Source organism: Ranitomeya imitator, chromosome 2 (genome assembly GCF_032444005.1).
Source record: "Ranitomeya imitator isolate aRanImi1 chromosome 2, aRanImi1.pri, whole genome shotgun sequence".
In the NCBI taxonomy this organism is placed as follows: domain Eukaryota; kingdom Metazoa; phylum Chordata; class Amphibia; order Anura; family Dendrobatidae; genus Ranitomeya; species Ranitomeya imitator.
This window is the reverse complement of record NC_091283.1, coordinates 353,878,448-353,891,418: the sequence shown is the minus strand read 5'-3', so window position 1 is coordinate 353,891,418 and position 12,971 is coordinate 353,878,448. Positions and strand designations below refer to the sequence as shown.

The 12,971-nt window shown below is 46.2% G+C and overlaps 1 protein-coding gene and 1 long non-coding RNA gene across 2 annotated transcripts in view; one reads left to right on the top strand and one right to left on the bottom strand.

Moving 5' to 3' along the window:
* The window catches only part of LOC138663766 (oocyte zinc finger protein XlCOF22-like), a 37,078-nt gene extending 30,024 nt beyond the window's left edge, over positions 1–7,054 (bottom strand). Inside the window, exon 1 of the mRNA XM_069750105.1 lies at positions 6,997–7,054. The gene's annotated coding sequence lies outside the window, so the exon portion shown is untranslated. The remainder of the gene's footprint in view (positions 1–6,996) is intronic.
* Positions 7,055–7,572: 518 nt separating this feature from the next.
* On the top strand, positions 7,573–11,861 carry LOC138663771 (uncharacterized). Its single transcript, XR_011318233.1, has 4 exons — positions 7,573–7,911; positions 10,251–10,295; positions 11,385–11,449; positions 11,588–11,861. It is a non-coding gene; the product is annotated as an uncharacterized lncRNA (long non-coding RNA).
* Positions 11,862–12,971: the final 1,110 nt, after the last annotated feature.

The following is a 12,971-nucleotide window of genomic DNA, read 5'->3' as shown; positions in this document are numbered from 1 at the left end:
ATATTTTTATATATATATATATATATATATATATATATATATATATATATATATATATATATATATATATTTTCTCACCTTCCGGCGTCCCGCTTAGCGTTGCCGATGCTCGCGATGCTCCTGGCAGCTGGCGTTCCCAGTAATGCATTGCGGAATGACCTGAGACCGCGATGTCATCAGAGGTCATTGCACGCAAGGCATTACTCGGAACGCCAGCTGCCAGGAGCATTGGTAATGCTGCGCGGGTCGCCGGAAGGTAAGAATATTGTGATTTTTAATTTTTTTAAATTATTTTTAACCTGGGTTGTGTATGCGTTTTCGCAGCGGAAAACTGCTGCGAAGACGCATACACAACAGGTGCACATAGCCTCGACGGGTCTGTCAGAAAAATGGGCCCAGTGAACCTGTTTTTACAATCTGCACAGGATCCGTCTTTTCAACATTTTGCAGATTGTAAAAACGGAAGTGTGAAAGGTCTTACTCCTCCCACCAGCCCAGAACAGCAGCACATGCAGAACCAGCAGTAGTGTGATCCAGAAGAGCCATCACTGCTATCAGTACTCACAAAAAGTATCTCTGTATTATCTGTGGAGTTACATGGGACTGCAGGTCACTTCTAATACATTATCATCTCAGTGGGAGCCCACCAAAAGCAGGTGCCGCTGGCAGAGATAGTTGGTCCTGAAAGCCCAGAAGGCACCGCAGAAAAGTGAGATTCTGTCAGAGGAGCGGAAGTGCCATAGTAGCTCCGCTAAGAGTGAACAGACTCTACCTAGTTATGTATCACACACATATACTGCAGGTGTAGGCAGGCATAGAATGAAAGGAAATGCAGAGTGGATTTGAATAAGCGTCTCTAGGCCCAGACACACCACAATGAGAGTGGAATAAAGGTCTCTAGGCCCACACACACCATAATGAGAGTGGAATAAGGGTCTCTAGGCCCACACACACCATAATGAGAGTGGAATAAGGGTCTCTAGGCCCACACACACCACAATGAGAGTGGAATAAGGGTCTCTAGGCCCACACACACCACAATGAGAGTGGAATAAGGGTCTCTAGGCCCACACACACCACAATGAGAGTGGAGTAAGGGTCTCTAGGCCCACACACACCACAATGAGAGTGGAGTAAGGGTCTCTAGGCCTACACACACCATAATGAGAGTGGAATAAGGGTCTCTAGGCCCACAAACACCACAATGAGAGTGGAATAAGGGTCTCTAGGCCCAGACACACCACAATGAGAGTGGAATAAGGGTCTCTAGGCCCAGACACACCACAATGAGAGTGGAGTAAGGGTCTCTAGGCCCAGACACACCACAATGAGAGTGGAATAAGGGTCTCTAGGCCCAGACACACCACAATGAGAGTGGAATAAGGGTCTCTAGGCCCAGACACACCACAATGAGAGTGGAATAAGGGTCTCTAGGCCCAGACAAACCACAATGAGAGTGGAATAAGGGTCTCTAGGCCCAGACACACCACAATGAGAGTGGAATAAGGGTCTCTAGGCCCAGACACACCAAACTGAGAGTGGAATTATTGTTAGCACAGTGGAATGACAACTCCTAAGAACAGAATCCGTACTCTGGGAGTAGGGATGAGTGATCCGAACCTGTAGAAGTAAACTGGGCCCGGAGACCTTTGTTGAAATTCATTCTGCATTTTCTTTGCTGCCTGTGTTGTGCTGTATTGTATTTCAATGGAGCCCATGGAAGTCAAGGACAATCACCCGGCGGCTAATTATTTGCAGGTTTGCAATGATTGTTTAATAAACTGAAGTTATTGTTGTTATTAGACCTCCTTAACCCCTTCACCCCAAAGCCTATTTTCACCTAAGTGACAGGGCCAATTTTTACAATTCTGACCACTGTCACTTTATGAGGTCATAACTCTGAAACGCTTCAACGGATCCTGGTGATTCTGACATTGTTTTCTCGTGACATATTGTACTTCATGAAAGTGGTAAAACTTCTTTGATATGACTTGCATTTATTTGTGAAAAAAACAAAAATTTGTCAGAAATTATGAAATATTAGCAATTTTCAAACTTTTAGTTTTTATGCCCTTAAATTAGAGAGTTATATCACACAATATAGTTAATAAACAACATTTCCCACATGTCTGCTGTACATCAGCACAATTTAGGAAACATACATTTTTTTTGTTAGAGAGTTATAAGGATTAAAAGTTGACCAGCGATTTCTCATTTTTGCAACAAAATTAGCAAAACCATTTTTTTTACGGACCACCTCACACTTGAAGTGACTTTGAGGGGTCTATATGACAGAAAATGCCCAAAAGTGACACCATTCTAAAAACTACACCCCTCAAGGTGCTCAAAACCACATTCAAAAAGTTTATTAACCCTTCAGGTGCTTCACAGGAATTTTTTGAATGTTTAAAAAAAATTTAACATTTAACTTTTTTTTCACAAAATTTTTACTTCAGGTCCAATTTGTTTCATTTTACCAAGGGTAACAGGAAAAATTGGACCACAAAAGTCGTTGTACAATTTGTCCTGAGTACGCCGATACCCCATATGTGGGGGTAAACCACAGTTTGGGCACATGGCAGAGCTCGGAAGGGAAGGAGCGCCATTTGACTTTTCAATGCAAGATTTGCTGGAATTGAGATCGGAGCCCATGTCACGATTGGAGAGCCCCTGATGTGCCTAAACAGTGGAAACCCCTACAAGTGACACCATTTTGGAAAGTAGACCCTCTAAGGAACTAATCTAGATGTGTGGTGAGCACTTTGAACCCCCACGTGCTTCACAGAAGTTTATAATGTAGAGCCGTAAAAAAAAATTCTTATTCATTTTCACAAAAAATGATCTTTTTGCCCCCAATTTTTTTTCCCCAAGGGTAACAGGATAAATTGGACCCCAAAAGTTGTTGTGCAATTTGTCCTGAGTACGCCGATACTTCATATATGGGGATAAACCACTGATTTAGCGCATGGCAGAGCTCGGAAGGGAAGAAGCGCCATTTGACTTTTCAATGCAAAATTGGCTGAAATTGAGATCGGAACCCATGTCGCATTTGGAGAGCCCCTGACGTGCCTTAACAGTGGAAACCCCCCACAAGTGACCCCCTAAGGAACTTATCTAGATGTGTGGTGAGCACTTTTAACCCCCAATTGTTTCACTAAAGTTTAGAATGTTGCGGTGTGAAAATTAAAAAATCATTTTTTCTTTCCACAAAATGATGTTTTAGCCCGCAATTTTTTTTTTTCGCCAAGGGTAACAGGAGAAATTGGACCACAAAAGTTATTGTCCAATTTGTCCTGAGTACGCTGATACACCATATGTTGGGGGGAACCACTGTTTGAGTGCATGGCAGAGCTCAGAAGGGAAGGAGCGCCATTTGAAATGCAGACTTAGATGGATTGGTCTGCAGGCGTCATGTTGATTTGCAGAGCCCCTGATGTACCTAAACAGTAGAAACCCCCCACAAGTGACCCCATATTGGATACTAGGCCCCCCAAGGAACTTATCTAGATGTGTTGTGAGAGCTTTGAACCAACAAGTGTTTCACTACAGTTTATAACGCAGAGCCGTGAAAATAAAAAATATTTTTTTTCCACGAAAATGACATTTTAGCCCCCACGTTTTTATTTTCCCAAGGGTAACAGGACAAATTAGACCCCAAAAGTTGTCAAACTTGTCCTGAGAACGCTGATACCCCATATGTTGGGGGGAACCACTGTTTGGGCGCACAGGAGAACTCGGAAGGGAAGGAGCAGTGTTTTAGTTTTTCAAAGCAGAATTGGCTAGAATTGAGATCGGACGCCATGTCGCGTTTGGAGAGCCCCTGATGTGCCGAAACAGTGGAAACCCCCCAATTATAACTGAAACCCTAATCCAAACACACCCCTAACCCTAATCCCAATGGTAACCCTAACCCTAGCCCTAACGGGAAAATGGAAATAAATACATTTTTTTTACATTTTATTATTTTTCCCTAACTAAGGGGGTGATGAAGGGGGGTTTGATTTACTTTTATAGCGTTTTTTTGGCGGATTTTTAGGGTTGGCAGTTGTCACACACTAAAAGACGCTTTTTATTGCAAAAAATAGTTTTTGCATCACCACATTTTGAGAGCTATAATTTATCCATATTTTGGCCCACAGAGTCATGTGAGGTCTTGTTTTTTGCGGGACGAGTTGACGTTTTTATTGGTAACATTTTCGGGCAGATGACATTTTTTGATCGCTTTTTATTCCGATTTTTATGATTCGGAATGAACAAAAACCAGCAATTCCTGAAATTCTTTTAAGGGGGAGGCGTTTATACCGTTCTACGTGTGGTAAAATGGATAAAGCAGCTTTATTCTTCAGGTCAGTACGATTACAGCGATACCTCATTTATATCATTTTTTTATGTTTTGGCGCTTTTACACAATAAAAACTATTTTATATAAAAAAATAATTGTTTTTGCATCGCTTTATTCTGAGAGCTATAACTGTTTTATTTTTCTGCTGATGACGCTGTATGGCGGCTTTTTTTTTGCGGGACAAGATGATGTTTTCAGCCATACCATGGTTATTTATATCCGTCGTTTTGATCGCGTTATTCCACTTTTTGTTCGCCTGTATGATAATAAAGCAATGATTTTTGCCTTGTTTTTTTTTTTTTTTTTTTTGCGGTGTTCACTGAAGAGGTTAACTAGTGGGATAGTTTTATAGAGCGGGTCGTTACGGACGCGGCGACACCAAATATGTGTACTTTTATTGTTTTTTTTTAATTTACATAAATAAATGGATTTACTGGGAATTTTTTTTTCTTTATTTGGGGATTTATTTATTTTTTTATACATTCTATTTTTTTTCTTTAACTTTCTACCATTGTCCCAGGGTGGGACATCACTGTATTAGATCAGATCGTTGATCTGACACTGTGCATAGCACTCTGTCATATCAACGATCTGACAGACAAGCTTAGGTGGCTTTCCGGCGCCTGCTCTCAGCAACTCTCAGAAGGCGCCGGCTAGCCAGGTCATTTCATGACCCGGAAGGAGTCCCGCGGCCATCTTGGATCCGGGGACTCCTTCCGGGTCACCGGAGCAACGCGCTCTCATCGCGTTTCTCCGGTGGGAGAGCGCAGGGAGCCCCCGTCCCTGCGCGATCCCCCTCTATGCCGCTGTCACTACTGACAGCGGCATCAGAGAGGTTAAATGCCCGCGATCGGCGCTACCACCGATCGTGGGCATTGCTGCGGGGTGTCAGCTGTCATATACAGCTGACACCCGCACCCGATCACTGCGGCGCTCAGAGCGAGACCGCGGTGATCGGTACGCCGTACTAGTACTGCTGCTGGCACAAATGCAGTGCCGGCAGCGCAGTACTAGTACAGCGCATGTCGCGAAGGGGTTAATAAACTGTTCCTAATAAACTTGTGGGTAGTTTTCTGTGTGGGTAATTTTCACTGCCATTCTTCTGTGCTGCAGAAGTTTCACACTTGCGTTCCCCTGATGTGCGGCGGGCTGCAGACTTCCTCCGTGAAGCCCCGCCCCTGGCCGCACCTCCCCGTCGTTTTGACGATGCGGCGACCAGCGGAGACGCAGCCATGTAGTTTTTTTTTTTCCCGCATCGTCAAAACGACGCATGCGGCACCATCCGCATACAGCCGCACGACCCGCGTACCTAATGTTAAATATAGGTACGCAGGTCGCATGCGGGCTGCATACAGATGTAGGCGGAGATAACAGCGGAGGTGCGGCCGAGGGTGGGGCTTCACGGAGGAAGTCCGCAGCCCGCCGCACATCAGGGGAACGCTAGTGTGAAACTAGCCTTATAGCTCTATATTATTCTCCTGCCCTGCAGAGCATGTCACGTATACATGCATATACTATCCCCCTGTCCTGCAGTGTATTTAACCTATAATTCTATGTCCTGCAGAGCATCTCACCTATAATTCTATATTATTCTCCTACCCTGCAGAGCATCTCACGTATACCTGTATACCATCCCCCTGTTCTGCAGTGCATTTAACCTAGAATTCTACGTCCTGCAGAGCATCTCACCTATAACTCTGTACTATCCTTCTGCCTTGCAGAGCATCTCACGTATACTTGCATACTATCCCCTTGTCCTGCAGAGCATCTCACCTATAACTCTATACTATTCTCTGCCCTGCAGAGCATCTCATGTATACTTGCCCTGCTGAAGAACATCTCACCTATAACGCTATACTATTCTTTGTCCTGCAGAGCATCTCACCTATAATTCGTTATTATTCTGCCCTGCAGAGCATCTCACGTATACATGCATATACTATCAGACTGTCCTGCAGACTATTTAACCTATAATTCAGTCTGTCGGCAATTTTCACATATGTAAACTCACCTTGCACCTCAAATATCATAGATCTGAAACTCTGTGATGCTGCAGTTGGCAAATTTCTGTGTGGGCATTTCTCTGGCCACTAATATATATATATATATACACACACACACATCTATTCTATGCTAACCTGTCACTCTGTGATTATAGAGTGCGTGGCAGATGATTTGCTGGCTTTTAATCTAATATAAATATATATATATATAAATATATATATATATATATATATATATATATAGTGTGTGTGTGTGTTTTGATGAATATTTCCTTTGAAAAAGTGGGGTAACTGACAGAATTGCTGTATGTACAAGCTCATGTTAAAATCACCCTGCACTCGGCTAACCATAGAGAGAGAACACTTGCGCGACTCTCGGCAGGGAGACTCCGACCGATTTTCCATACAGTATTACCCCGGCCTTATTATTTTATCAAGGCCAAACATTTTGATCAAAAAGGGGTGGTCCTAGTAGTGGATAACCCCTTTAATCTTTCTCCCCTTACCTCACTGTCAGTAATGCAGCCTGGGAGCAATGTAACCCTAAATCTGCAGGTAAATAGGGTTTATGAGATGACAGATTACAGCAAAGTAGTCTCCATACTGAAGGGGTTACTGCCCCCCCAGTAATGGGGAATCTCCAGCACCTACCTCCACCTGCAGAGCCGCACACCACATATATGGCTGCTCTGTGCGCACAGGACCTGTGATGAGGTCACAGGAGGGGAGGAGTCAGGGGTCACATGATCAGGGGCCTCAGTGTATGCAGGACTCTGCTGTGCTGGTTGTCATGGTGCTGGATGAGGGGAAGTTTATGTGTGGGGTCAGGAGGGGTTTACAGGCTGGATGTAGCAGAGCCGTGTGTACGAGGTGTACGGAGCGGAGCCGCGTGTGTACGAGGTGTACGGAGCGGAGCCGCATGTGTACGAGGTGTACGGAGCGGAGCCATGTGTGTACGGGGTGTACAGAGCGGAGCCACGCGTGTACGAGGTGTACGGAGCGGAGCCGTGTGTGTAGAAGGTGTACGGAGCGGAGCCATGTGTGTATGGAGCGGAGCTGCGTGTGTGTACGAGGTGTACAGAGCAAAACCGTGTGTGTAGAAGGTGTACGGAGCGGAGCCGTGTGTGTACGAGGTGTACGGAGCGGAGCCGTGTGTGTACGAGGTGTACGGAGCAGAGCCACGTGTGTACGAGGTGTACGGAGCGGAGCCACGTGTGTACGGAGCGGAGTCACGTGTGTACGAGGTGTACGGAGCGGAGCCACGTGTGTACGGGGTGTACGGAGCAGAGCCACGTGTGTACGGGGTGTACGGAGCAGAGCCACGTGTGTACGGAGCAGAGCCGTGTGTGTACGGGGTGTACGCTAATAATAGAGTCTACAAATGGACCGACTCTTCTACCTCCACCTGGCGCCAGTCGCGGTATCCACGCAGAAATGGTTCCTACAGTTCCGAGAGCGACACCTCAGCCAATTCCAGCCGTCGTCGTTTTTTATCCAAGGGACGCAGAGGGGGACATCACGGTGCTACAAGGAGAGCAAAGCGAAAGAATGACAACAAGATCACAGGTGAGACAACGAACCTAGTGATCAACATATCCGACTACCTTCTTTCCCCCGCAGAACTCTCAGTGCTCCAAAAGGGACTCTCATTTTGCCTTACACCTAATTGGGACGCTCTGCAGCTGAAGAAAGACTTAGAGAGTTTCTACCGGACTATTAGGTTGAAGACCCACTTTGGACTCAATATGGACAATATACGTACTCCAATGCCCTCAAGGGATGATGGCACGCCACCGGCGTTGTCTATCACTACCCTTGGTCTTCGTAATCATAGTAACTTCTGCCCTCCTAGGACCTATCATGCCACAGAAACATTCATTTCCCTAGTAGATCAGGAAGTAGACTCTCTGATACACCAACAACGTCTTGGTCTGTTTCCTCCTCACTCCAAACTGTCTTCCACGGAAAAACAGGCTCTGTCCTCTCTTCACTCTAACAATTCCATTATAGTGAAGCCAGTGGACAAAGGGGGAGCAATCGTAGTGATGAATCGTACACAATACATGGGGGAAATTTATCGTCAATTAGCAGACACAAATACCTATGAAACCATACCCAGGGATCCGGTTGCAGCCATTAGTCGTAAGATCAAGAGTGTCATTGACACCTACTTGACTCAGCACACCATCGATCAGAAAACAGCAACCTTCCTCACTAATCCCCACCCGATAACACCGGTCTTTTATGTGTTGCCTAAGATCCATAAATCACTACTCAATCCCCCAGGCCGCCCTATAGTGGCTTCAACAGATTCTGTGCTGTCTCCTCTGTCAGTCTTTCTGGAGAGGATTCTGACACCTTTGATTAAATCCACCCAATCTTTTCTCCTGGACACCGGTCACTTCCTTAATATCATCAAACGACTCAACAGAGTGCCACCTGATAGTATCCTCGTCACACTAGACGTCAATAGTCTCTATACATCAATTCAACATACGAAAGGCATTGAGGCTACTAAAGACCTATTATGTCAATCTTCAATATCAGATGACGCGATCCAATTTTGCATAGACCTGCTTACACTAGTGTTATATGAGAATTACTTCCTATTTGAGGATACCTTCTATATCCAGAAGTGCGGGACCGCAATGGGTTCGAACGTTGCGCCAGCCTACGCTAATGCGTTTATGAACCATTTTGAAAAAATACATGTATTCACTAATGGATTGTACCTACAACATGTTTTATGTTATCATCGCTACATCGATGACATTTTTCTCATCTGGACAGGCACTTCAGACACATTGCAAACCTTTCACTTGTACCTCAACTCGATTCTCCCAGAACTCCAGTTCACTATTCACTCTGATGCCAACTCAGTACCCTTTTTGGACACCAAAGTCATCAAGGACATCAATGGAAATCTTTCCACTGATGTTTATTGCAAACCAACTGACTGCAACAGCCTTTTACAATATACCAGCTGCCATCCACGCTCATTAAAAGATAGCCTGCCACGGTCTCAGCTCAATAGGGTAGCCCGCATTGTCTCGGATCCCATAACACTCAACGATAGATTGGATACCATGACCTCCAAATTTCTAACACGAGGTTACCCTTCTAAACTTCTTACTAAGGAGAAAGCACGTATTCTTTCACCTCCATCACCTCGGCCCCCTAGTACTACACGAGAAAGGATTCCGTTTGTACATGTGTTTCACCCGTTGGTACCCAAAGTCCATTCTATTATTAGGAGACACTGGCCTCTTCTAGCCAAATCATACCCCACCATCTCTCCGTTCAAGGAACCAGCCCTGATGTGCAACAAAAGACCACCCAACATCAGTGACAAACTCGTAAGAGCTGACGTTGGCAGCAAGCGGCCCACTGCTACACAGAGACTGCTAGGCACCCGACGCAATGGCACTTTTCCGTGTCTAAATTGTGCGGCCTGCTCGAATGTCATCAAATCTGACACCATAACCCACCCAAGAACAGGAAAGTCCTATCCAGTGCATGGATTCCATACATGCGACTCTAATTTTGTCGTATATCTAATCAAATGCCCATGTGGCCTCCTATATATAGGGGAAACCACACAACACATTAAGGACATAAGGACAGAATTGCCAGCCACAAATCTACCATTAGGTGTGGAAAAAACTGGCTACCACTACCAGAGCATTTCTCCAAATCCAGACATACTGTAGCACAGCTCAAATTCCAAGTGATTGAGCATGTCCCTCGCCCCAGAAGAGGGGGCGATCATATTAAACTCCTCAAAGCACGTGAAACCCACTGGATATATAAACTTGACACATTGGCCCCCAAAGGGCTCAATAGGGAGATCGATTGGTTAATATGAGCCTTGTTATATTCTCTAATTATTGTACCTTTCTTTTCAGACCCGCTAATATATGACTGCACAGCGTCCATTAAATCTAGTATAGGTGAGTTGCCTTTAGCCTCCCCCTCCCCCCCCCCCCCCCCCCACCGTACCTTGTTTTGCCCCCTTTTAACATTCATTGTTCCTCTGTAGTATTAAGTATCAAGTGGCATTTATTGTATTCAATAGTCAGTCTCCCTTTCTTAAAAGTAACCCTTTTTTTCCCCCAGTAGTATCTGCTACCTAGTTCTATATAACTATCACTTAGCCTCCATGTCACTACTTATGCCCATATTGCTTGTAACTGCACCGTACAGCCATCTGACTTGAGCTACGAGCAGCACCTAGTTACAACGTTGCCACAACAGTAGCTGCATATGCGCACTGAGGCCCCACACAATAGCGGTATGTCACTTCCGGTTTGCGCTACCCACTTCCGGTACGGCGGTGATTTAACAAACACACGCCGTCCCTGTCACAGACCTGACACACGCTGCAACTGAGCACAGCGCGGGAGCGCCGCTCTGAATCCCGATATTGCAGGTAAACATCTTACAACAGGTTCTTGCTTCTCTGGGCGCTTACTAGATATCCACAGGTATATTACATACATGCTGTTTGCCTCTATCAGGTCCGCACGACCCAAAGGGAGCCTCATTTAGGGTACCGTCACACAGTGCAATTTTCATCGCTACAACGGTACGATCCGTGACGCTCCAGCATCGTAACAATATCGCTCCAGCGTCGTAGACTGCTGTCACACTTTGCAATGTACGACGCTGGAGCGATAATTTCATGACGTATGTGCGATGTAGAAGCCGTTGGTTACTATGCGCACATCGTATACGATATATGTTACACCATGCGATCATGCCGCCACAGCGGGACACTAGACGACGAAAGAAAGTTTCAAACGATCTGCTACGACGTACGATTCTCAGCGGGGTCCCTGATCGCAGGAGCGTGTCAGACACTGCGATATCGTAACTATATCGCTCGAACGTCACGAATCGTGCCGTCGTAGCGATCAAAATTGCACTGTGTGACGGTACCCTTAGAGTACGGAGTGCATTATCTAAGGTATCTTATCAGTTCCTAGGAGCGCTATTTTCTCACTCTTTACCAGCTAATCCTCTATCACTGTTCTCTGCAGAACCTACATCTCACCGCTGGGATTCTTTTTTCCCCATCTGTACACTATCTTGTGCCTGAAATAAGGTAATCACTTGTGCTATTGTTATACATATTACATATGTAATGTTTTTTTCTTATGTGGTATCCTGCAACCTACCTCTTCTCTCCGGCTATGTCAATGTCTTCCTATGCTGGCACTGATTGTATCATCCCTACCCACAGGATACACAACTTACCCAGACATATGATTCCCTGGTCAGCATTTCTATGGACGTCCTTATACGTTTGTGTGGGTGGGCATCTCCCTCCTCCTGCTTGATGTCTAGGACAACCGATCGCATTTACAATGTATTATTTTATTGTTATTTTATTTATGTTATTTATTTTATTTTGTATTTTGCATATTTCTTTTTTCCGCAGCGAATACGTGACAAAGGCTCTGGTGGAGCCGAAACGTTGTTAATCGTATATACTGTAATATTCTGTTGCGCTCCTAGTATACGCTAATAAATTGGCACAACTTTTTCATTATTATCCAAAGAGAGTGCGGTGAATTTGAATATTTCATTGTACGGGGTGTACGGAGCAGAGCCGTGTGTGTACGAGGTGTACGGTGCGGAGCCACATGTGTACGAGGTGTGCGGAGCGGAGCCACGTGTGTACGAGGTGTACGGAGTGGGCCCTGTGTGTACGGAGCGGAGCTGCGTGTGTGTACGAGGTGTACGGAGCAAAGCCGTGTGTGTAGAAGGTGTACGGAGCTGAGCCGTGTGTTTACGAGGTGTACGGAGCGGAGCCATGTGTGTACGGAGCAGAGCCGTGTGTGTACGAGGTATACGGAGCGGAGCCACGTGTGTACGAGGTGTACGGAGCGGAGCAACGTGTGTACGAGGTGTACGGAGTGGGCCCTGTGTGTACACAGCGGAGCTGCGTGTGTGTACAAGGTGTACAGAGCAAAGCCGTGTGTGTACGAGGTGTACGGAGCGGAGCCACGTGTGTTATGTGTGTACGAGGTGTACAGAGGAGAGCCGTGTGTGTACGAGGTGTACGGAGCGGAGACGTGTGTGTACGAGGTGTACGGAGCAGAGCTGTGTGTGTACGAGGTGTACGGAGCGGAGCCGTGTGTGTACGAGGTGTACGGAGCAGAGCCGTGTGTGTACGAGGTGTACGGAGCAAAGCCGTGTGTGTACGAGGTGTACGGAGCAGAGCCGTGTGTGTACGAGGTGTACGGAGCAGAGCCGTGTGTGTACGAGGTGTACGGAGCAGAGCCGTGTGTGTACGAGGTGTACGGAGCAGAGCCGTGTGTGTACGAGGTGTACGGAGCAGAGCCGTGTGTGTACGAGGTGTACGGAGCAGAGCCGTGTGTGTACGAGGTGTACGGAGCAGAGCCGTGTGTGTACGAGGTGTACGGAGCAGAGCCGTGTGTGTACGAGGTGTACGGAGCAGAGCCGTGTGTGTACGAGGTGTACGGAGAGGAGCCACGTGTGTGCGAGGTGTGTGGAGAGGAGCCACGTGTGTGCGAGGTGTACGGAGCAGAGCCATGTGTGTACGGAGCAGAGCCACGTGTGTACGAGGTGTATGGAGTGGAGCCGCGTTTGTACGAGGTGTG